This window comes from Lynx canadensis, chromosome C1 (assembly GCF_007474595.2).
Source record: "Lynx canadensis isolate LIC74 chromosome C1, mLynCan4.pri.v2, whole genome shotgun sequence".
NCBI lineage: Eukaryota > Metazoa > Chordata > Mammalia > Carnivora > Felidae > Lynx > Lynx canadensis.
This window is the reverse complement of record NC_044310.1, coordinates 79969310-79994816: the sequence shown is the minus strand read 5'-3', so window position 1 is coordinate 79994816 and position 25507 is coordinate 79969310. Positions and strand designations below refer to the sequence as shown.

At 46.4% G+C, this 25507-nt stretch overlaps 1 long non-coding RNA gene across 1 annotated transcript in view; it reads right to left on the bottom strand.

Moving 5' to 3' along the window:
* Window positions 1-3319: 3319 nt before the first annotated feature.
* The window catches only part of LOC115521569, a 51688-nt gene continuing 29500 nt past the window's right edge, over window positions 3320-25507 (bottom strand). The window contains exon 3 of the long non-coding RNA XR_003971107.1: window positions 3320-3846. This is a non-coding gene — a long non-coding RNA (uncharacterized LOC115521569). The remainder of the gene's footprint in view (window positions 3847-25507) is intronic.

Here is a 25507-nt window from a genome sequence, read left to right as displayed (position 1 = left end):
CCAAATTTAGTCAAAATTACGCATAAATATTATTTAATTCTCTGACACTCTGAAATTATCTTCAAATGACAACTATCTATTGTGGTCAAAATCGCTGGAGGCATTTTGCCCTAAATACATTTTTTCCAACTGACAAAGAAATTAATGAGGTATGGAGGAATAATACATTTTATTACTCTAACAAGAGTCTGCATTTTCTGAAAATCAATGTATATACCTGAAGACACACCTATCCTGTGTTCTCAAGTAAATTTTCTGTGTGAGTTTTCCCTTGAATGATGCTGATGCTGACTAGTCGTCTCTTCCACGGCTCAGTGCTAGTACCCTGCTCTCCCTTCACGGTATAAGCTTCTGAAAATTCATCTTTCACTTCTGTGGGTAACACCTAAAGCTGCATCTTCATTTCTGACCTCTCATCAAATACCCAGGGTCACATTTGATATTGCCTAATGTGCATTTCACATGGAGTCCTGTTTCCTTCCCAATAGACAACGTCTCCAAACACCACTTCTTCCTCCTAGTTCCCCACTTCTGTCATTTCTCTAGACTCCTCTGTACCCTTTCCAATGAGAGAGAGAGAGATTGAGGAGAAGGAAGGAAAGAGGAAGGGTGGTTTTAAGTGCAATTTTTAGTCCACAATGCCTTATACTGTTATTATCAGCACTCACTCCACCACCACGCCCTGCCACCCCCTAACAAAATATGAAATCTCTGGGGCTAGATGCTTCTTTTGTCTGCAGAACCTCCAATTAATAAGCAGTCGCTAAAGTTGACAATGATGAAGGCAATGACATGAACCAGATTTCCTTTGATGATGGAGAGCAATAACTTGAATGATACATAACAAAACGATAAAATCCCAATTCAAAGTAGATTAGGCAAAAGCAAATTAATTAGCAAAAAATGAATCGAGAAGTCCAGGCTTCTGGGACCTAGAGTGCCACTGGACCCAGGTGCACAGACACTGTCATCAGGGCCCTGCTCCCTGCCTCTTCTTCAGCTCTACTTCCCCTGTAGTGGTTCCATTCTCAGAGCAGCCTTACGCAAAGACAGGCAGAGACAATCAGCAGCATTTCCTAGAGCTTTGCATCACCAACAAAAAGAAAACTCCCGCCAAAGTTCAGGAGCTGACTCCCATTTGCTCTGATTGGCCCAGTGTGGTCACCCCAAAACCGATCAAAGATGACATGCCCTCACTGGCTAGGTTTGGGTCTAGACCCCCAGAGCCAGTGGGTGGGATCAACCTCAGACAAAATACACGGACTTTGGTGAATAAAGAGTGATCCCCTAAAGGAAGCAGAAGGTACCAGAAAAAAACAAAACAAAATAATGGACTGGCAAAAACAACAGGTATTTACCATAATCCCTAACAATGATACTACCCTACAGGGTTGTGGTAAGAGTTAAATCATATGGATTTTTTAGAAGTTTGTAAATCATAAAGCAATTATATCTAAAAGTTGTTTTTTTTCATTAAGTAGATAATTCTGCCTTTCCACGCACACAAAAAAGATACATTGCGTTGATACTATAACCAAAGGCAACAACCATTGTCTGTGCCGCTGGATGGTCAAGGGAGACTCCAGTGGCTGAGGAAGGCATCCTGGGTTTTGTGGACAGACTCTGGTGTGGTGGGAAGGATCTTGGCCTTGAAGTCAGGCAGATGTGGACTCGGGTCTTAGCTGCATCTTCTACTGGCCAAGTGAACTTGTATATGGCACTTAGCCTTTCTGAGCCTTTCTTCAACTTTCTTCAACCGTGGAATGAGATCCATCACACTTTTAACACCCCATTCCTGTGAGGGATAAAATGTGTACAAAGCATGGTGCCTGGCACAGCACAGTCATTAAATATTAGAAATATCTACCCCTTGTCGCTCCCCTGCCTCCAGGATTCCTTGTGTTGCTTTACTGCTATTGATATTTCAATAACGTAAGGCATCTTAATATTGAAATGTGGAACCTGGAAAATGCTAATTTTTTTTTTTTTTTTTTTTTTTTTTTTTTTTTTTTTTTTTTAGTGGAGACAGAAGTAAATCAAGTTAGTCTTTTTTGCATTGCTATTTAGACGTGTTTTAAAATATCCCAGTTGACGGGGGAGGGAGATTTGGAAATGGAACCAGGAACTTTGTCCTAAATATCCATTAACCTGGGCCATGAACTTTGGTTTCAGATATTGTCAGCACACTCATAACACACCAACTCACACAGCACACAGGCCAGGGAGCAGCTGTGGTATTATAAAACTATCTTTCCAAGGCGCAAAAAGTGCAGCTTTTAAGGGAATCTGTGAGTCAGCCAGGGGAGTGAAATACACGTAGGGAGACCGTCACTGATAAGGAAGGAATGACTAAGCCAACAAGCCTTCGAGGGGATATTTTCAGTGGGTACTTTGTTCACAGTTATTGGGGAGAGCGGCACAAGTTATCAGGATAACCAAATGGGGGCTCTCTTCCTGGAGGAACTCGGGGGTGGCTCGAGCAAACACTCACGCTAACCCCTTTCTGCTAACCCTGTCCCTCGCTATTCCCTCTGGGCTCCGAGAATCTGCCTCCTGGGCAAATGTGCACTCATCGCTGGCTTTACTCATTACTGCCATTCTCCTCTCTTTCCTTCCCCAAAGCACATCTGTAAATGCCAGGGCTCTAGAACACTCTCTCCCTCCTCTGCCTTCCCAGAGTTATAGAACAAGGACCCACCCTAGGAGGCCACAAGGTTCCCCCAGGAATTTCCCAGGAGGACTCTGGCCCACCCTTCTTGTAGAAGCAGCTGCAAGAGGACCAGGTTGTGTTCAGCATAAACAGTTCTTACACTGGGCAGGCTGCCATCTGCCTGGAGTGGGTGCACCAGCACGGACCACCCACCTTCTTTCTCCCCTTGCCTCCAGCTGGCTCGCCCCACCCTGTGCCCCAGAGTATTGGACACTGATGTGGAGAGGAAGGGGTTGATATTATTAAACAGCTTCCGAGCAGCTAAACCAGTTCAGCTGATAATTAGTAAGAAACTAGGGGGAGGGCTTGTGCCCGACTCTGCTGAGACACTTTGTCCCGTTGAGGACCGAGGGTAGGTCACCCAGCGGCGGGACACTGAGGCTTTGTGATGCTTTCTGTAGCCACGACTGAAGGTCCCGCTCATCAGTGCTGATTCTGTGCTCTCCCGAAATCTGCAGGCATTGATTTGGGCTCCTTTCCTCAGCCTCGGGGAGGGGGCAGGGAGAGGAGGCAGTGCAGGTGTTGGACAAGCGAAGGGGCTTCTCTTCAAGCCCTGGCCCAAGTGGCCCGGAGGAGCCTGGCAGTCACGGGCAGGCGCTTTCCCTTCTGCAGCTGAATGCCTGGTCTCCTCTTCTGTCTGGCTGCCATCGTTCACATATAGGCCACACACCCCAAAGTTAACAGCATCTGATGCCTTCCAGAACTCTCTGGCTTCCACACGGGCACCCTATGTCTGCCTGTTTCTGTTCCCCCACTGTTTCCCAGAAGATCACCTGTGGGCCTTAACCTCCCTGGCTAATAGACTGGGAGCTCCTCGAAGGCAGGGGCCTCATCCTGTTCCCTGTTTCCTCCCCAGCTCTCAGCATTTTGCTTAGAGCAAAGCTTAGTGACCAATTGTTGGTTGTTTTCCAAACACTCACCTGGCTAGTTTTGAGTGAGTCTTTAACTTTGAAGGATCCCTTGGCCAAATGCATGTCCAAAGTCACTAGAATTGTCCTGACCCAGCAGATACAGACATGAGCTTGGCTGGTTCGTTCCTGCCACAGGTGGAGCCTTTTCACTTGACCCTGCACACTCCCAACTGAACAACCTGACTGGAGAATAGGGGCTGAAGGGAGGAGACGGGACTGCCAGGCCTGAGGAGGAGAGAGGGAAGCAAGAGGAAGAGAGGGATTAGGAAAGAGATCAAAATGAAGGGGCGTCCACGTGCTTCAGTCTTAATTTCAGCTAGGTCACGATCTCACAGTTCATGAGATTTCTCTCTCTCTCTCTCTCTCTCTCAAAAAAGAAAAAAAAAACCTTGAATAAAAAAAGAGAGAGGGAAGAGAGGGGCAGGCAGGTGGGCAGAAAGGGGCTAGAGCAGGAGACAACCAGACACAGAGAAAGAGGGAGAGAGACAAGAGAGAGAAGGGCAGGAGGAGCTTAGGGAGGATGGCAGAAAGCTCACATGGGCTGAGGGGTCACCATACCATGAGTTGTCCTAAATATTGAGTGCCTACTGTGTACCAGGAACTATTCTAGGCCTTTGGGGATATGGTGGTAAATGGTGAAGAAGACAAACTCTTCCCTCATGGCTGACTGGTGACAAATTAATAAATAATAAAAGTTGTTAAAGAAAAATAAAGCACATAGCCATCTACTCCCAAGTAGAAGTGAGTTTCAGATCGATGCTACTGTATTAACATAAAGACGAAATGCCACAGACAATGAAAGAGCTGCTTTCATTCCAGCTATTGCAATCAGGAGGATAATGATGGGGGAGGAAAGTCTCAAACAAAAAAGGAAGGGGCCCTGGGGTTCTAGGTGGGTTGGTAAAGAAGGGAGTCATCCTCGAGTCCTATAGAAGCCTTGAGAAAGGAGGCAGATGGGTCTTATTATCTTGAAACACTGGAGGCCACGGTGGTCCTCTGAGGCTTAGCCTTGGAACAGCAAAGGATAAAGGGTTTGGGAAAACAAAAGGGCAGGGGATTTCTTAAATAGCGCTGTTTTCCAGGAGCACAGAGCCCAGGTCAAGTTCAACCTCACCACTGACAATGTACCATCTCTTTTATTCTAAAAACAAAATGTGATTTCTTCTCACCCGCACCTCAGTTTTGGAGCTCCTGCAAGTGGCATGCGAGCCCTTCGAGCTCTGATTCCTACCTGCTCCCAGTTAGCTGACATGGGAAAGCCCAGAGAAGGGCATATAGGACAGGGTCTTCTGGGTCAGGCCCACCCATCATGTCTGCACACCTTCTGTCACACTGCAAGAGGGGCTGTGAGCCCAGGAAGGGGGAGAAAGTAGATCTTCCTGTCACAGCTAGCTGGCTTTGTCACACATGCCTTTCATGCTGTTCCCTCTCTCTTTAGGAACACCCTTCCTGACCCTTCTCTGATTACATGGCTCTGTGCACCCTTCTGGAGACATTTAAGCATGCCGGACTTGAGGAATTCTTTCTTCGCCACCGGTGCGGGTCAGGCACCCCCTGAATTCCCTGTAGCACCTGAAGATCTGTTACAACACTGGCCACACTGTTCTCCATTTGTTTATTTTCTCATCAGCCCGCCATACCGGGGTCCCTGATGTTAGGAACTGTGCCTTTGTCGCTCTGTCCTTGATGACTAGCACTGCCGGGTGCTGGGTGGATAATCGATAATGTCTACAGATAAATGAAGGGCCTCTGGCTCCCTTCTGAACTGCCAGGATCTCAGGTGTACCCCAGAGTGATCATTTCAACTAAAAGAAGACCGGAGGGTCCCTCCGTCATAGCCCTCTAACCAGAGGGTTCACTTGAGAGCTGGGGCTGGATCAGTTCTCATACTGGGACCCCCCCCAAGAAGACACGAAGCATCGTTAATATTAGAGATGCAAAGAGAGCCAGATGCCTGATTTTGAGTTCAGAACCGTGGTCTCAGCTTCCTGGCAAGAGAGGACAGAGGGCAACAGATACCCCCATTGGGTGAACTGGGCTAAGAAGGCAGCCGACTCAGAAGGAAGGCCAAGGGCTGGCATGACCGGGTTGCAGAGTATCCGGGTAAGTCAAGTAAACAGTTACACAGTGGCACACTTTGGTATAGCTTCTAATATTTGGGCTTTGCTCCCAGCCAGTTTGAGTCAGGACCAAAGACAGTTAAACCTTATTAGCACAGGAGAGAAAGCCTGAGTCATTTCCATGATGACTGGCTCACGGCAGGAATTATTACTGCGCCTGAGAATGAGAAAACGGCAGCCTCTTTTTATGTTGAGTTATTAGCTGGGGCCCCACTTTATAACTTCTGAAGAAGGAATTGCATGCCTCACGCGTCCAGAACAAATAAAATGAGATTACCTCACGTATGAGTTACCAGACAGCAATGTCACTGGCACCTAAGGCCGAGGGTGGCAGAGCAGCTACGTAGAGCTACTCACACCTCCTACCCCATGGCTGCCGTGCTGGGGGGTTGAGAAAGACCCTGGAGGGGTTAGGCGTCTGCACTCTTGAGCCCACCCGATGCCCCTGCCGCCTCCAAGATTCCTGTTTGAGATTCCTTAGGGCCAAGTGGGTGAGAAAATGGAACAGAACCTAAACAAATTTCAGGGTCTATTTTATTTATTTATTTATTTATTTATTTATTTATTTATTTATTTATTTTGAGAGAGAGTGGGGAGGGGCAGAGAGAGAGAGAGAATCCCAAGCAGGCTCCAGGCTGCCAGTGCAGAGCCCAAGGTGGGGCTCGAACTCACAAACCGTGAGATCATGGCCCGAGGAGAAACCGAGAGTCAGACGCTTAACCACCTTGAGCCATCCAGGTGCCCCTCCAAACAAATTTCTTAACCTTAAATGGTTGACTTGGGTTCTGTGGTTGATGAAAGTGATGAAATGAAAATGAATGGTGCCTTTGAACCGTCTGCTTTTATGTATGTTCTGGTGCTTCTTTTCCTGGTTGGGCTGCTTCTTAACTGAGCCCTTTGGGGGCCATGGAGGGTGGCCGAGGGCACAAGGACAGGCATTTCGGGAACCAGGGACACTAAGGACTTCAGGGACACTGTGGCCTCAAGACAGTAACTCCTGAAGGCTCTGCACACTTTATCCTCACAAGACGAGAGAAGCACTGAACTCTCTTCCCTGCACGGTCACTCTATCAATGAGATACTACGTACACTCATCGTTCGAGGCGGGAAACATACTGGTGGGGAAGATGCTGAAAAACTCAGCTCCAAAATGAATCAGACTGAAAAAACCCCCCACCTAGAAGTCTTGGCGAAGATGGAGCCCTCGAGTTCCATCATCGGGACCCGTTGTGCCCCTGGGAGCCAGCGCAGGCTCTTTCTTCACATTTTATTTCAAACTTGAGCACTCACCACCCCGGTTGGTACCACCAGCACCTTAGTCCAAGCCGCCATCATCTCTCACCCGGACTACAAATAATAGCTAATATTTATTAAACTCTTCCTAGGTGCCAGGCATTGTTCTAAGCACTTCTCTGTGTTTGACCGTTTAACCCAACGAGGTAGAAAGACCCACCTCTGTTATTAGTAAGACCACAGTGTTGCACAGCTCCAAAAGGTACCCGTCACACGGTGTTCACTGCTCCAGGGGGCGGTTCCACCTGCACAAAGTGGCAGACTTTACTACGATCATCCCCATTTTACAGATCAGGAAGCCGAGGCACAGACGAGTCATTTAACTTGGCTATGTTCACGTTGCTCATTAACGGCATAGGCAGTCCGGCTCCAGAGCCTTGCCCACTATGTTACACTGCCTCTCCTAACTGGTGTCTCTGTTTCTGGTTTGCCCTTTTGTCCAATAGGCAGACTGATCCTTTTAATACACATAAACGATATTGTGACTCAAACCCTCCAATAACTTTTCATCAATCCTGTTTTCATCAATAACGTCTCAACAATCTGAATGAACCGCTTAGCATGCCCCATGAGGCCCCACGTGACCTGGCCCCTCAGCAAGCCTCTAGGCTCATCACCAACAACCTTCTCTGCAATTCACTCTGTTCCAGCCACACGGCCTTTTTGTTTTCCTAAAATCACACCAGTCTTGTTTCCCACTTCTAGGCCCTTTGCACATGCTGTTTCTTCTGCCTCTGCCACGTCCTTTGCCCAGATCCTCCTGTGGATTTACTCCTCACATGATTCAGGACACTTCTCCACCTTCTCTAGAGAGGGTTCCCTGATCTTTCCACAGAAATGTCCCCCAACCCCCACCTGCTGGTCTCTATCCCATTGCTCTCCTTTGCATTTCTTGAGAGCACTTTACAGGACTCCAAGTTATACCATAGATTTATGCATCTGTTGGTTTATTACCCCTCACATGTAAACAGGGACTTTGTCATCCTTAAACACTGAGTCTCCAGGGCCTTGAAGAGAGCCTGGTACATCATAGGAACTCAATAAATATTGACTGAGGATGTGAATGAGCAAAATTCCTGGAGATCAGGGCCACATCAGCACTGATCCAGGGATATAGTTCTCAAACAGAACCAACAAAGCAGAGGAGACTGGAAAAAGGAGAAGGAATACGGAGGAAGAACAGCACTATTCAGATTCCAATTTAACCACATGTATTTTGTTTTTCTTGTGCACCGAAGCTTAGTGACACATAGTATCTCATTTAATTGTTACATCTGCTACAGAAAGTAATTTTAGCGGGAAAGTGGAACTATGAGAATAGAAACAGGAACACATTTGCATCAATTCCTTGATATGCTCTTTGTCTAAACAGGAAAGAGCCTATTATTAAACAAACAGACTCTGAATTCTTATCTTTATGTTGCCTGACCCACGGGATTTTGTGTTTATTATTTTTTTTTATGACTCAGCTTCATGAATCCTGTAGCCCATTTAATTTATTGGGTTTCCTTTTATTATAGCTTCAAGATAAAAGTTTTATTTCTACCATCCACTGTTCTCTCAACTCAGCCTTTAGAATTTCCCCCATGGTTTGCGTGTATTCATTCATTCAATTCACTGGACAACGTTTGTCCGTTTTTGTGGAGGAGAAGCCTGAGTTTTTCTCAGGCTTTGTCCAAACTAAAATATTTTATAATAGCATTATGTCTGGATTTTAATCAGTTGCTCATTTTAATCACATGTTGGAAAGTGACCTAACAACTTATAAGACAATATCTTGCACAGTGTCCTAATCTGAAACCTTAGGGTCCCTGATTCCCACCCTCCAAAAAACCCCTTCCTCCTTATTTTTTTTTTAATTTTTTTTCAACGTTTTTTATTTATTTTGGGACAGAGAGAGACAGAGCATGAACGGGGGAGGGGCAGAGAGAGAGGGAGACACAGCATCGGAAACAGGCTCCAGGCTCTGAGCCATCAGCCCAGAGCCTGACGCGGGGCTCGAAATCACGGACCGCGAGATCGTGACCTGGCTGAAGTCGGACGCTTAACCGACTGCGCCACCCAGGCGCCCCAACCCCTTCCTCCTTATTAAAAGAAAGCACTCTTCAGTGGGTCAGGCCCCTCCTTGCCTAGCAAGGCACAGGCTGTTTGGTCTGTGGTTAAACCTGAACTTGCACAATGAGGATGTGGCTTCTGTTGCAGGGTTGTGCAAAATGGGGGAATCTTATGAAGTTGGTGCTTTGAGCAGATCCCAGCTATGTAATCCCAGCTCCCTAGGCTGACCGCGCAGCTAGTGAGCCTCCCTGGTCCTTCCACCCACCCTCTGCACTGGTGGGAGCCCATAAATCCAGACGGCGGTTGGGATTAGGGTCAGAGGACACCCTATTATAGCTCAGACCCACTCAGTGCTGATGCAGTCCACATGCTGCTCTCCAGAGGTGTCGGGAACCCTTAAAGGGCTACTAAGGCTGAAATAATAACACAGCCCTGACCAGAAACATTTAACAATCCCTGAAAAATGTCATAAAGAATGGAAATGGTAAATCAATGTAATTTCCAACAGGGATTTTGGAAGCTCATTCCCTTCTTCCTGTCCTGATGAAAGGAAAGGGAATTGGCATATCCTGCGGAACCCCAATGCTCATCCACCACAGTGTCCTGGGCGCTCAGCTTCACGGTGGGAAATTCTGGGGCGATCCCTTCTCCTCGAAAGCCGCCTACTCCATCTGCCAGAGTCAACAACTCCTCTCCACGTTATTGAAAACTTACAAGTGCTCTAAACAATTTACTCTTGGTTAAACATCTGTGTTAAACATTTTTGATTTCCTCAAATCTCTTGCGCACTCACTGTTTTCTGAAATAAGAGTGCAATGAGGATAGGATCCCATTTGCCTTGCTGACTTAAGGTCATTGTTATGAAAACCAGTTTGGAGACCATTCACAGTTCTGCATTGCCCCCTGGGGCTACTGAAGCATGTTGACTATTTGCACCTGTCCTCAGTTGGGTCTGGTGGCTGTGATGCTTCTGTTAGCCATTAATGGCCCTGGATCATTGCCTGGGCAAGAGACTGAGGGACATTTTGTAAAGTGGGGTACCCATGTCTGGTGTTGGCATCAGGGGTCTGTACTCTGGAGAGAGCTGGGTTTGCCTAGTCTTGCTTTCATTCGTCTTGCTTGTTCGTAACGTGAAGTCAAAAGATCACAATTCAAATTCCAGTTCTTCTTGCTATCCAGACTCACATTTCCCAGGTCCATCTCACAGGTCCCCTGGCCATCACATCTTTTCAATGATCTTCCCCCAACAACCCCCCGCCCCAGGCCCATTTGGGGTCTTCCATAGGGTAAAAGCTGACCACGTATCAGCTAAAATAGAATGGAACCATGAGTCAACCATTGTTGAAGAGAAGCCAAGAGGCAGAAAGCTGAAGGGAAATGAAAATCGCTCTACTTTTTACCCCTTCCCACCCTTTCAACACTGACTTTGACATATTTCCTCTCTCCTCTGCCATGTAGGTTTTAGCACCAGCGTCCAATGGCAAAGCCATGTGGCTTTCTTCTTCAGTGAAGATTCAGGTGGCTAGGTACTTGACTAGACTCCTGGCAAAGCAACTGGAGTTTCAGCAGAGCAGACAGGAGACCCTGGAGCAGGGCCGACATTATCCTAAGCTTCTACCTCCTCACACTCCTATGTCCTTCCTGCCTCTTCCCTCTGGTAGCACCAGCACCTTCTTCAGACAGAGTTCAACTGGAAAACTCTGGGCAAGTTACTTAATATCCATAGCAGAAATTGTTCGTTGTTCGGCCCACTATCCATTCTTTACTCCTTTGGTAACAGAAGCTCTGATTTTTAAATCAGAGCTGCCTAGAATAAAGACTGCATTTCCCAACTCCCTGACAGCTATGTGTAGCCAGGTGACTAAGTTTTAGCCAATAGCTTGTAAGGGAAAGTAGTATGTGTACAACTTCCAGGAAGTGCCATTGAAGGAAGAAGGTGCACCCTTCTTTAGTCCTTCCTCCTTCGTACTGGCTGGAATGTGGAGGGGATGGCTGAAGCTTAAGCAGCCATCTTGAGCCACGGAGTGGAAGCCAATGCTGAGGACGGGAGAGCAACAAGATAGGAGAAGCTTGGGTGCTAACACTATGTCTCTCTCTTTCCTATTTAAGTCATTATTATTTTCAGTTTTTCTGTCCCATGCATTCAAATCTAAGCCAATCTGAGATATTTCTGAGCCTTGATTTCTTTTTATAAAAACTACCAATGTCATAGCATTATTTGGAATACTAAATGAGAAAGCTCTTTCAAAATGCTCTTTAAGAAGACTCTTCTTAAGTCTTAGTTTGACACACAGTATGTGATCAGTAAATACCTTTTCCTACGTCCCTGCTTTTCCAGCTCAGGGTTGAAAGGTTTTGCTGTGACTTTCACCAGGGTAACATGTATGACCTCTTCAGAGTTCTTCTCCTGAGTCGCCGTAAAACACAGCATCTGGTGGGGCTGAACTGACTTATGGGGAGCTTGCCAGGTGCCAGTCACTGTGCAGTCACTTTCCACCTAAAATCTCATCTTGTTATCATGAATGCACCACGTGAGGTAAGGGACATCCACATTTTACTAAAGAAGCTGAGGTTCAAGGTCGTGAAATATTTACCCCAAATTACACACATCATGGGTGGTCAGCAGGTGCTGGGATTCAAATCCAGAGCTACCTGGGTCTAGAATCCATGCCATTGACCACAGTGCTGCTCAAAGAGCAGAAGATTTTCCTGTTATCCACCCCCTTCCACCTCTGCTGTGACCCAAACTGACATCTGAGTCCATTTCCAGCCTTTCTTTCTCCCCCTCAGTCCACAGGGGCAGAGCTGTGGTCACGAGTTTGCACAGCTCAGTTCCTTGAGTTTTATAAGCAAGATTGCCAAAAAGATTGCCTTTTCACTAATGACTAAATCTGGGACTTTGTCCTCTTGCTAGTGATCTTGACTCTATGAGGTAAACAACAAGTTTATTGGTAGCATCATCCCTGTGAGCCATAGGTTTTGGAGGGCGGCAGAAAGAGGGAGAGAGAGAGAGAGAGAGAGAGAGAGAGAGAGAGAGAGAGAGAGAGATTGCTCAAGCAGGATCCACACTTTCAACACAGAACACAACACAGGGCTCGATCTCCCAACCTGTGAGATCATGACCTGAGCAGAAATCAAGAGTCAGACAGTCAACTGACTGAGCCCCCAGCTTTGGAAGCTGAGCCAGGAGACTGCTACCGTGGCAGGATTGGCCAAAACACCAGGCTTGTTGGGGTAAGAGTTGTGTAGTGTTGGGACAATGGACTTTAAGGAGAGAGATCTCATGTGGGGTCACCTAGGATCTTGGCCTAAGGATCTTGCACCTCTGTGAGGTGCAGAGAGACTCTAGTAGAGAGTAGTTGGAGGTAAATGACTAAAGGCTGAAAAAGGAGTGTCAATAACCTCTTGAAATGGAAATGTCCTGATGTGGAGGCCAAGGGCACTGTCACAGTGGGGAGTCCGGGGGGAACCTATAAGTGGCTCATGAGAACACCCCAAGAGAGGGAGAGCCGGCTTTAGATGACTGGTCGTCCCTGAAAGGTGAGGCCAGTTTATGACGATTCCATCCATGAAGTGAGACTTTTCCTCACCTTTTTCCTCGTCCTCCCCTGTGCCATGAGCCCATGGGCCAGCCACAGAGAGACTGAGGAGAAGTCAACCAGACTGCCACCCAGTTCCCCACAGCTGGCTTCCAGCCCACAGGCAGCCACTGGGGAAGGAGACAAGGTTTGGCCTCTTACTGGGTTCAGGATGTTGACTGCTCTTGGGAACTAGACACGCTCATTGCTGGGCTAAGTCAGCACTTGAAGCCTAAAAGGACTCAAGGATTGTCTCCTACTTAATAAGCAAAAACATTTTGGGGCCTGCTGGAGTTCTCGTGCAGGGGCAGGGAAGAATTACCAACAGTAAACAGATCGTGAAGAATGCTGAGACTACAGATAAAAATGCGTTCTGATTACCTTAGGAGTCTGCCATGCCGCCTGGGCGGCTCTTGTTTATGTGTTGATCCCCACACAAGCACAGCTGCACGACTGCAGATCAGAGGAATGTCCTCCCTCGGGGGGGCCTCCAATGTCACGTCACAGGGAGCCACTTTGGGCCTGAGATGACACGAGGAAAGTGCCTGGCCTGCTTAGGAGAGGAGGAGAGTCCTCCGTGAGGGGATAAGACTCCCAGTCAATTTTTCCTTTGGGCCAATTTCCTTCCAGTCCTCAAGGAGGCCCAGCGAGGAGCCTCTACAGCCGTGGTGGCTGGGCCCAGGCTATTCAAAAGTGCACCTGGGGTAGAGTACTGAAGCTCCTGACACAATAATCCCAGGATCAGTCAGGGTTGTGACTTGAGACCCACGAAGCTTTCTTCAGCGTGCCCGCTGGGGTCCCTCATGTGAAGCTTATCAGAGCTTCTCCCTTCAGAGAACTGCCCATTCCTCCTAACTCTGTGGGGGTAATGGAGATGGGAGCACCTGTCCCTGAAGTGTCTTCCAGGAAGGATCGTGGAAAGGAATTGCTGTTCTGCCCAAGTCCCTCGTCTTGATTGCTAACTGTGTCCCAGCTCAACATGGCATTTCCCTCCACAAGCGCCAACCCCACGGGTGCCACCTCCTGAGAGCCCTGGGACGGGCCTGGCTAGGTGTCAGCAACACGTTGACCTCACCTGAAACAGAGTATTTAATGAAAAGTGCCAAGGTTGAGATAAATAGGAATCAACTAAGAGAAAAATGTCTACACGTGGAGAGAGCCGGGGAGCACAAGGTCGTTCTTCTGGAATAAGCAGCCTCCAGCCCACACATTGGCTTCTCCTGTTACTTCAACAGCTCCTGAGAGACCACATCCCGAACCCAGTTTTTAGTCCAGAAAGACAGATGGAGTCTGGGGGGAAATCCCGGTTTGGAGACTGGAGTTGCCTGTGGGAAGTGACGCAGGGGAGGGGAGGACAGGATAAGAGAAACTCATACTCTTCTGGGAAGGCGACAGTAAACAAAAGGCACTGAATGAGGTGCCCTATCCCGCCTTTCATTTCCTCTGTCTCACAACAGCTTGTAAACGACTGCATTTATTTATCCTCAAACTTCTCCTGAGGACCTACTACACGCCTGCCCTGGGCACTGTGGGTTGGGAAATAAACAAGGTTCAGCCCCTGCCCTTAAGGAGCTCAGTCTAAAGGGCAGGACAGTCACGTACAGAGAAGGTCTAAGGGAGAATGTGGCAGGTGAGCGCTACAGGAAGCAGACGCTGAGACAGAGCTGAGCGTGCAGGGTGCCCTTGGGATCCACACGTGCGGAAGGGCAGGGAGGGATGCAGGATGGGGAGAGGGGGATGTCCAACGGCAGCGTAGGCCTGGTGATGGCCTCTGCCACCCACGGTCAGCGCCGGTGCTAGAAAGGCCTCACAGAGTTAGGCCAAGGGAAGGTCACTGCACTGATTAATCTTTGGCTGGGGCCCCCGGAATGGGGCACGACTCAGGCAGCCGGGGCCATCCCTGGGGAGCCAGGCGGCTGAAGACCGTCGGCCGGCAAAGCTTCCAGCAGTCGGGCAACACGTCCGCCCATCACGGGAACCTGCGTGCGGGACCACGGTGGCCACCCCGTCACCCAGAGCGCTCTGAGAACAGGGAGGGGAACAGTCACGAAGGCTCCACTGAGAAGAGTCTGGGAGGATGAGAAGAGCTTTCAGGAAGAAAAAGTGTAGTAAATTCGAGTCGCAGGGCCTCGGGGTTGCTGTTGCCCCAGAGACTGGGGGGCTGCATTGAGAGGAAGTAAGAGGGTAACACTCCTCACCCGCCAGGAAGACCTGACTTCATCCCTCCCGCGCCAAGCGGGGAAGGCTCAGCCTCTCCCTCAACTCCAGATGAGCGTAACTACGTGGACGGACGGTAAGCTGCTGTGTGACCAGAAAGAAATCACATCGTGACCGGCTGGTGAGCAGCTCCGCAGGCCTTCTTCATCTGCAAATATTTAGTCTGATAACGAACACCAGTACCTGCGTGGCTGCCCCCACTCTTCTTCCCCAGCGGTGCGGCAGAAGCCTGGCAACCGCAGCTGACGACGTGGGGGGACCGCCGTGCTTTCTCCCAGACAGAGCCGGGTAAATGAGCTGCTCACTTCCTGGGCGACCTTAGCCCAGTCGCTGCATCTCTCTGAGCTTCAAGCCCATCATCTGTCAAGCGTAACTGGCACTCAGCGCCCAGGGTTGTGTGGCTTGAGAAAAGGTATAGAGAGCTGCACTGTACAGGGCTGGTCTCTGGCACAGCCTCGCTGCCTTGGACACTTCATCAGGGCTGCAGGAAGTGACCCAGCCCGCTTCCAGGCCACGGCTGTTTTGTCACTCTGTCATGAAAGCCAGCATTGCCACTAGAGCAAGTCCGAGGACATCTGCACGCCCTCAGTTCAGACAAAGCCGTGACTGGTAATGAGCAGAGACTGGGAAATCAGTGGCCTGGTTCTTTCTCATCTTGCTCATCTGGGACTGGGGTTAGAGACGGTTGCTTAGCAACAGGGTTAATTCATCTTCGGGACCATCCCCCTTCCCACTAGGGAAGGAATGCCACCACGCTCATCAGCACTATTGTTTTGGAGGGTTGTTTGGACACTTCTTCCTGAAGGGGGTTTATTCTGAGGTAAACCAGAGACATTCCTCGGATGGGAATTACCACAGGGATGAAAGAACAGCTATGGGGGTGGGGGTGGGGGTGGGGAGGGAGCTGCAACTTGGGGCCCCTGCCCACTCTTCACGGAGCAAATTATTCCGGAACAGAGGCAGGATGACCGGAGAGAAGGGGCACAAGCGGGCCTCTGTTTCATGTTTGGCAGGGAAAACATGGGACTCTTTTCTTCTCTCTGTAAGCCTTTCTAAGTCCCAGCCACATGCTGCCCCCCTCTCCGGGACGGAACTGGGCTCCTGAGCCTCTCAGAAGTGGGGTGAGAGAAATGAGTCAGAGCGCCTCAAGTTAGGAGGGCACCTGCAGTAGCCTGGCAGTTAGGAATTTCTGGACTGTTCCCATTCAGGGGGCCTCTCCCCAGAGTGGAGGGGACACCCTGTTAACTGCTTCAGCCCACAGCCCAGATTCCAATTGCTTTTACAGGTGGAAAGCAGCAAGCGGTGGGGCCTTAACAGTCCGATTATCCACAAGACGGAAAGGAATGAACGTTTGAAGAAAACGATTTCCTCGGCAAACAGCTTCAAATGCTTCTCAGGCGGTAGACAAGGAGAGAGGCAGAGCTAGTCAGATCAGCCTGGCTTGTTTTAAATTCATCTCACAAAGCAAGTTTACAATGAGAGAACTCTTTTTAAGAGCAACTAACTGAATCAATCAACCTTCAGTGAACTTCCAAGTGCAAAAAAGCCATAAAGCATTCATTTGTGCAATAAAGCCCCGCTTGGAAGACAGACCGGTGACAGGCACACTGGGGAGACACAGTCCGGGATCTGGCAGTTCTGCCCTCGGGCTGATGTGGGCACCCCCACCGTTCGGTTGCAGGGATGAAGTTTGCATCTATCCCGCCCAGAACCATCCAGTCTAAACAGCAAGCACCAGATGAGCTAGGAGTGCCCTAAAATTCAGCACTGCTGCTTGGGCCTTTTTTCTTTTAATGCCTAACGGCATGATCATGCAAAATCAAAGAATAGTCAGTGCTGCAAGGTGATGGACTTTTTCTAGTTTCTTCTTGTACAGAAATGCAAAATGCCTTCTTCAGGAATTCCTTCCTCCCCCTCCTTACAAATCACAGGAAGAAAAGCCATGAGAATCAATGACCTTTATTCCCCCAAGCCATTTCTCACCCGGAAGGAGGGCCCTGTCTATAAACTGGAAGGGAGCTGGGAATGAGGAAACTCAGTGAGGTATAATTATTTAGTCTTGTAATTTAGAGACCTGTCCATCTGAGGCCTGGAAAGTTTGTAGGGTCACTGATGAGTTAGCAAGCCCTATCAGCACCGAAAATCCATAACAAGAATAATCTGGGATTCCTCCACACCTGCTCCCAATCACTGGGCAGAAAGAAGGGAGCAGTGTGTGCATCTGCTCCAACTTTTCTGGGCTTTGGATGCAAGACATAGATATTTATCCAGGTCACATACAAAGAACGGACGTTTATTCCTTATTCTAAGGAGTGCACAGAAACGCAGGAAAAGAAAGAATATTCAGGAAATATTCTCAGCTACTCTTTTCCTGCTCTTCCACCTTCTGCCGTGTTCTTTCCCGCTTGTTCAGTCTTATTTTTCCTCCTGGCTGGTGCTTAGGGTGTCACTCCTCCTCGCCCCAAACTTTGGATGTCATGACCATGGGCCCTGCATGGTCCTGGCTTCATCCACTCCTGAATATGTCCCTTTGTGATTCAGCTCCTGGTGCTAACTCATCCTCTCGATATTTTTCATTGAAATTCCTGGGATGAGCTCATTATTTTGAGCTAGACAGACTATGCATGACCCTGGGTCAACAGCCCATCCCAGGCCATTTTCTATGGCTGCACAAGTGCCTTGGGGGGTGGGGATGGAGAGAAAGAGGATCCTGCGTACCAGATATGGCTAAGGCAGACCCTTCAGCAGAAGCACACAAGGGTATGGTGTTTAATGTAGATGACCCCCGTGCTCTCGCTAACCAAGGCAGTGCCAGTTTTTGGCAATGTGCATTGGAAAGGCAAGCATCCTGAGAAATTATCTCGTTTTGCATGAAATTTGTTTCATATACCAGGGGGCAGATTTGGAAAAACCGTGAAGTGTTTTCGGTCTTCAATGAATCGTAGGTCTTTGTGTAGGATGAAATCTAAGCAAGGTGCTAGCTTGAGAGGTCACACAAAATGAATAGGCTTAATCTGGCTTTTGATACAGGAGCCCTGGTCATACAGGGAGGAACTCTCTAGCTCTGCTTTGAAGTCAATTTCAGGTACCAAAGAAGACTTCTGAGCCAGGGTTGCAAGAGAGGGACACTCAAAGCCAAAGGTCTAACTCAGGAAAGCCAGATGGGAGAGATGCAGAGAACAAAGTATGTGGGAAGGGGTGTGGAGTTTCTATGCCCTCTCCCAGTGTGCCACCTTCCTAGCCAACTTGGAAGCTCCCTAAACCCTGTCCTTTGGGCTTGTTATAGAGGCGTCATTCCATAGGCATGATTGATCAAATCATTAGCCATTGGTGATGAATTCAACCTCCAGCCTGTCTCCCCTTCCCACATGGGAAGTTCCAACCTTCTAATCATAACTGGTTCTCTTGGCAACCAGTCCCCATCCAGTGGTGACCTAGGGGCTTTCCAAAAGTCACTCCATTAACATAAACACAGATGTGGTTAACAAGGGTTTGTTATGAATAACAAAAAATATCCACCTCACATTTATTACTCTGAAGCTATTTCAAGAACTGAGGACAAAATCCAAATATTTTAACAAAAGATGCCTCTATTGCTCAATTCATTTATTTGCTTTTCTTTCTTGTTTGTTAAAACTCATGGGACAACAGCGATCATCTACCAATCAGTATAAAACAACCAATCAGTATAAAAACAAAGAACAAATAGAACACTCACAGAACTACAAGCATTTCGATGCTCAAAAGGCCTTTGTGTGACCTGTGCCCCAGCACCCTCACATCTGTTCTACCTCAGCTGCCCTCTAAAATTTGGCGACTCTAAGAAACCCAACTTGTGAACCAGGAGATCATCACCTGAGCCAAAGTCAGATGCTCAACCGACTGAGCCACCCAGGCACCCTTCCATATATCATTTTAAAAAGCTTTTTAATGAAATTACGAATACATCAGGGACATGTGTTATTAGTGTACAGGTTAGTGAATTTTAACAAAGAACACAGCTATGTGACCAGCACTCAGAACTATAACAACAACAAAAAACAGAGTATCAGGGCACCTGGGTGGCTCAGTCAGTTAAGTGTCTGACTTCGGCTCAGGTTCATGGGTTTGAGCCCCGTGTCAGGCTCTGTGCTGACAGCTCAGAGCCTGGAGCCTGCTTCGGCTTCTGTGTCTCCCTCTCTCTCTCTCTGCCCTTCCCCCACTTACACTCTCTCTCTGTCTCTCAAAAATAAATAAATGTTAAAAAAAATATATCACCAGCACCCCAGAAGGCCCTCCTATACCTCCTTCCCCAAAGGGAGACCTACCTGATTAGTTTGCCTGTTTCTGGGTTTTATATAAAAGAAAGAAAATAGCGTATACCCTATAGTGCCTGGCTTCTTTCACTTAATGCCATGTTTATCAGAGTCACCCATATTGTGGTTTATGAGAGTCACCCATATTGAAGGAGCAGGTGGCTCCTTCTAACCACTGCAATGCATCCCACTGTGTTGAACACGGCTCAGATTAATCATTCTATTACTGATGGGCATTTGGTCCATTCACTGTGAACCAAAGGTTATCGTCTGGCTTGAGACGTTTTTTAAAAACAATCCCATATTTGGGGGGGCCTGGGTGGCTCAGTCGGTTAAGCACCCGACTTCGGCTCAGGTCATGATCTCGTGGTTCATGAGTTCGAGCCTTGCATCAGGCTCTGTGCTGACAGCTCGGAGCCTGGAGCCTTCTTCAGAATCTGTGACTCCGCCTCTCTCTCTGTTCCCTCCCCAGCCCATGCTCTGTCTCTGTCTCTCAAAAAATAAATAAACGTTAAAAAAAAAATTAAAAACAACAACAACAACAACAACAACAACAACAACAACCAATCCCATATTTGAGTGAGACACTCAGGAGAAGGCTATGCCAGCAGAGGGAAAGAAAATAGCAGGGTCATTTCATTTACTTAGACCTCTAGTCTTGTTCTGTGCTTTCACTGACCCCGTCCCCTGACTCAGGAAAAATTGTGAGTGTAACTGTTACAAGGTGGGTGAGATCTGGAGTCCCAGATAATGAGGGAGGCCTCGGGTCTGCAGGGAGTGGACACAGGAAGTTGTACATGTATGTAAACTTCAGAGAAGCCTCTGGTCCATGGAAAAATCCTCTGCAAATAGAGCAGCTAGGACACCTCACTCAACTCCAGGTTATTGTGACTTCAATCTCTGGCATCTCAACAAGTGTAGATATCAGGTCATTCATTTCTTACCCCCAAAGTTCTCTAGAAAAAATGGTAATCATGAGCTGTGTATTTGATCCAATGAAGCTTAATCAGGTCCTGGCAGATTAACCTTCCTGTTTTTAATAGAATTTTGACCAAAACCTTTCTCTAGCACATAGCTCATATTTTTCTCCCTTCTCCAAGATCACCGCGACCCTGCTTAAGATTTCTTTGGGAGAAAAAAAAAAGATTTCTTTGGGGATTCTAAAGGAATCAGTGCTCACTAAATTTCTGATAATTTGAGGCAAAGCTAGCTTGATTTTCAGACAATCTCTCTTTACCTGGCTGTAGTGGTTTAAAATACAGTAGTTTCCCATCATTTGCAGTTTCTGGAAGTAGGTAATCCTCCCGATATATCATCAGAAGGTCGGTAGTAGCCTAACATTGTGTCACAACACCTACACCATTCACCTCACTTCATCTCCTCACGTAGGCATTTTATCACCTCCTATCATCTCAAGAAACATGAATATAACACAAAAAGGTATTTTTATTTTTTTTTGTTTTTTTTTTTACAAAAAGGTATTTTGAGAGAGAAAGAGACCACATTCACCTAACTTTTATTACAGTTATATTATTATAATTGCCTATTTATTATTACTGTTGTTAATCTCTAATGTACCTAATTTATCAATTAAACCTTATTATAGGTAGGTATGTATAGGAAGAAACCTAGTATATGTCGGGTTCAGCACTACCCATGATTTTTTTTTTAATTTTTTTTTTCAACGTTTATTTATTTTTGGGACAGAGAGAGACAGAGTATGAATGGGCGAGGGGCAGAGAGAGAGGGAGACACAGAATCGGAAACAGGCTCCAGGCTCCGAGCCATCAGCCCAGAGCCCGACGCGGGGCTCGAACTCACGGACCGCGAGATCGTGACCTGGCTGAAGTCGGACGCTTAACCGACTGCGCCAGCCAGGCGCCCCAGCACTACCCATGATTTTGAGGACCCACTGGGGGTGTTGGAATATATCCCTGTGGATAAGGAAGACTACTGTATTTCTAAAAACTTTAGAGAGAAGACTCTTAAAATTTTACTCTCTAATCATCAGTACATAAATCCAAAGCACCGTTGGGATCTAAAGATAACAACAGTACTCATTTGAAGGAGGAAGGCGGGCAAGGCACAAAGAAAGGAAGTGTTTAGGTTCACTGGTTTGGAAAGACTTTAAAAATATTTATATCAGTATCAAGAACTTATTTATGTTTTATTTCCTGGGAAGGCTTTGAAGAAATTACATGTAAATCCTCAACGATTTTAAGCATTATTTCATAGAGAATATGCTGCTGTTTATAAACACAAATGTATGAGATGAGAGTAAATGTTCTTTAAAAGAATTAAGGCTCTTATTGGTATTTTCTTTTTCTGACCTTCTTTGACTGCATCTATCTTTTGACTTGTTTTTTCCGACCTTTGTAAGCACCCCAATGATAAGAGATGGTGGTTTATGAGACTTTCTAAAAGGACACCTAAAAGACAAACTAATGACTTCCCAGGTTGGTTGAGTACCCATAGTTCACAAGCATCCAAGTTTCTCAATTATGTTAAAGTACAAAGGCTTAAAGTCCCCAAATACGACAATAATATTTAAAATAATTATAAAAATAATCATGCTATTAAAACTAGTTATAAAAATATAATAATAACAATTATTATTATAGTAGGCTGTGTGGATCTTGAAAAAATAAAAGAAATAGAAAAGTTCTTCCTGTCCATTACTGTCAGTTCTTCAAGCTAAGATTTTCTGTGCTTTTAACTTGCATGCCAGCCACTGTATACTTTCCGGCCTTTTTAAAATTGATCTTCATAATGACTCTGTGAGGTAGGTGACAGTATCATCCCCATTTGACAGATAAGGAAAGTGAACTTCGAGAGATTAACACCTTGCCGGGGTTACAAATTGTGAGTGACAGAGCCTGACCGTGAATCCAGCTCTAGCCAGCAGCCTGAGCCTCCTCCCTCTTGTTATCTGCTGCCACCCTCAGACATACAAGCTGTCCCTGAAGGCTGCCACCAAGGCGGTTAGACTGAACACGAGGCTCTGGGGAGCCAAAGGCTTAAATTGTTTATTCCAAAGGTGAGGACAATTTCCACTGAATTTGTTGAAAATAATGAAATCCAGTTCTCCAACAATTTAAGGGACAAAGTCAGTATTAAAATTGGGTCTTGATTTTACCTCTCTTTTTCAGCAGGTAAGGTGAAGAAAATTCCATTTGGAGAACAAGGACTACTGTGTCCATCGAATGTCCATTCTGTGCAGCCTGGTGCTAGGAATAGGGAAGCTAATAAAACATGGCTCCTGCATTGCAACACATCAACATGTGATACTTCATCTGTGACACTGGGCAAACGAGAGTTTTGCCTCTTAAGTCTGCATTTACTATGAATTTCTTTAGGATTAATAACCCACAATGGACCTCTCTTTGCCTAAACTGTGAAGGTGAGTTCTTTCTCACCGTATGTGAGCTATTCGTGAATAATATCATCGAAGGATAGCATAAGAATGCAAACATTTGGTTCCTTTAAAAGTTCACTTCCATGTTTTCTGAATGAACTGTAGGGTTAACTTTCTCCCCCAAACATTAACCGCTTGTATGTATCTCTCTCCTCCCATCATCCCAGCTGGAGTGGCCATGTGCTGAAATCAACATTAAAGATACAGATTCTTCCTTAGGCAGAATCCACACTCCCAGTAGAGAATTCTAGAAGATGAGAGCCAACATGGTAGAACTAAGCATATAGATCACCTGACCCATCCGTTATTTTAATAATGGAATAACTGGGCCACCTGGCTGGCTCAGTCAGTTAAGCATCTGACTTCAGCTCAGGTCATGATCTCAGGATTCATGAGTTCAATCCCCTGCTGGGCTCTGTGCTGACAGCTCACAGCCTGGAGCCTGCTTTGGTTTCTGTGTCTCCCTCTCTCTCTGCCTCTCTCTCTCTCTGTCAAAAATAAAGAAATATTAAAAACAGTAGTAAAATAAAAAAATAAAAACAGAATAACTTAGGGGAACCTGGATGGCTTAGTTGGTTGAGCATCTGACTCTTGATTTCAGCTTAGGTCATGATCTCACAGTTGGTGAATTTAACCCTGTGTTGTGGAGCCTGCTTGGGATTCTCTCTCTCCCTCTCTCTCTCTGCCCCTTCCTCACTCTCTTCCTTTCTCTCTCTCTCTCAAAATAAATACATAAACTCAAATAAATAAATAAATAAATAAATAAATAAATAAATCTGGAATAACTAAGATTCTGAGAAACGAAGTGGCTTGTCTATGGTCAGAAAGAAATAAACAATAAACCCAAGACTTAAATTCAGGCTATTTTTTCCACTACAGTGCTGTAGTTTATGCCAAGTCCAATCCTTTGGTCAGAGAAGCCACTGATAGGAGCTCTGGCCCATCACTTTGCACAGCGCCCAGAACAAAGCAGATTCTCGGCGAAAGTTGGTGAAGTAAGTATATGTGAGGGGACTCCCAGCTTCTGGTCTACCCCTTGTTATCTCGCCACTAGCCCACACTGCACCTTCCCTTCCCTCCTGAACTACATTGCCCAGCAATGCTAATGCCACTCTTGCCTGAGCAGCCATAGCAGGGACAGCATCTCTGAAAACACATATGTTACCCAGATGGAGATGGAGACCACTCAGGAGTGTTTAATCAGTGCATGTACCAGGATATATTTTACTAGTGGACCCCTAGATGTGCTACACAGAGGCTGAAGTAAAGACGGTTTAGAGTAGGAGTCGGTATAAAGTCTAGGGCCTAGAGGGTAGAGCGAAGTGAAAGAGAATAGAGCCAAAGCACCCGAGAATACAAAAGTCAGAGAAAGTGAGTTAACTGACCTAGTTGGTACCAGAGTGGGGATTTGAACTGTGGCATTGAGATTTCTCTGGAAGCTCCACACAGTGCTGCTCTCCCAATAGACCAGAAGCCACTGTGCCTAGTTTGGGACGTGTCACAGAGGGATAAAGGACACGGGACAAAAGAGGATGCATATCATCAATAGAAATGTTTATGGAGAACCTACTTATTGCATGTTGGACACTTGTTACAGATTGGATTGTGCCCCCTCCTCCTCCCGCTACACCGGTATTCATATGTTGAAACCTAACCCCCATTGTGACTGTATTTGGAGACAGGACCTTGAGGAAGTAATTAGGATTAAATGAGGTCACAAGTATGGGGCCCTAATCCAATAGGACTGGTGTCCTTATAGGAAGGAGCCTATGTGATCAGAGGAAAAGCCATGGGAGGACATAATAAGAAGATGGGCTAAATGGGTGATGGGCATTAAGGTGGGCACTTGGGATGAGCACTGGGTGTCATATTTAAGTGATGAATCACTGGGTTCTACTCCTGAAACCAATACTACACTGTATGTTAACTAACTTGAATTTAAATAAATTATAATATAATATAATATAATATAATATAATATAATATAATAAATAAAAAAAGAAGGTGGCCATCTGCAAGCCAAGGAGAGACCTCAGAAGAAACCAAACTTGTTGGCACTGATTGATCTGGGACATCAAACTTCCAGAACTATGAGAAAGTCAATTGCTGTTATTTCTGCCAGTAAGCCATTCTGTTTTAAGCCATCCTGTTATTTAGTCTGTGGTATTTTATTATGGCAGCCCAAGCTGACTAATACAACAAAGATGGCCAACAGTGAAGGGGCTGCTGAAGACTGCTTCAGTCTTACACTGTTTCAAGCTTACCCAAGCCCGGGGAGGAGATGGGAAACAGACACACAGGTGAACCTTAACCAGGTATTTTCAAAGTAACCAGGTCCATGCTAAAACAAAAAGCAAAAAGACATAAGTAATGGTGAAAGTTGTAGACAGCCACGAACAATTTATCTTTTCTCTGTGGCTTTCTGTTTGTACCTACTTAAATTGCCTTGTTTCCTTGGTAGTTTTATACAAGTAAACGTTTGTCTCAGAAAACTCAGTTCCTGAAAATTTAGAATAAATCTAAACACTTTGTGGCTTTAGGTGGTCAATATTTCGAAAATAGTAGTTTATGTCAAGGAAAGGATAAATTGCACTGAAAGAATCTGTGGAGGGATAGCAGCAAAACTGGCAGAGAGTGGGCCTCTGAAAAATCTCAATAAAAGCAGTGAGAACACTTGCAAAAATTGTCAGAATCTACTTTCTCACAACTCTGGAAATTAGTCAAAGAGTTACGGCAATCTGAGAAGAGTTTATTTGAGAAAAAAAGGCTGAGGGGTGCCTGGGCAGCTCGGTCAGTTAAGTGTCTGACTCTTAGTTTCGGTTCAGGTCATGATCTCGCAGTTCGTGAGATCAAGCCCTGCATAGGGCTCCACACTGTCAGTGAAATATAAATGAAATGTAAAAATTCACACTG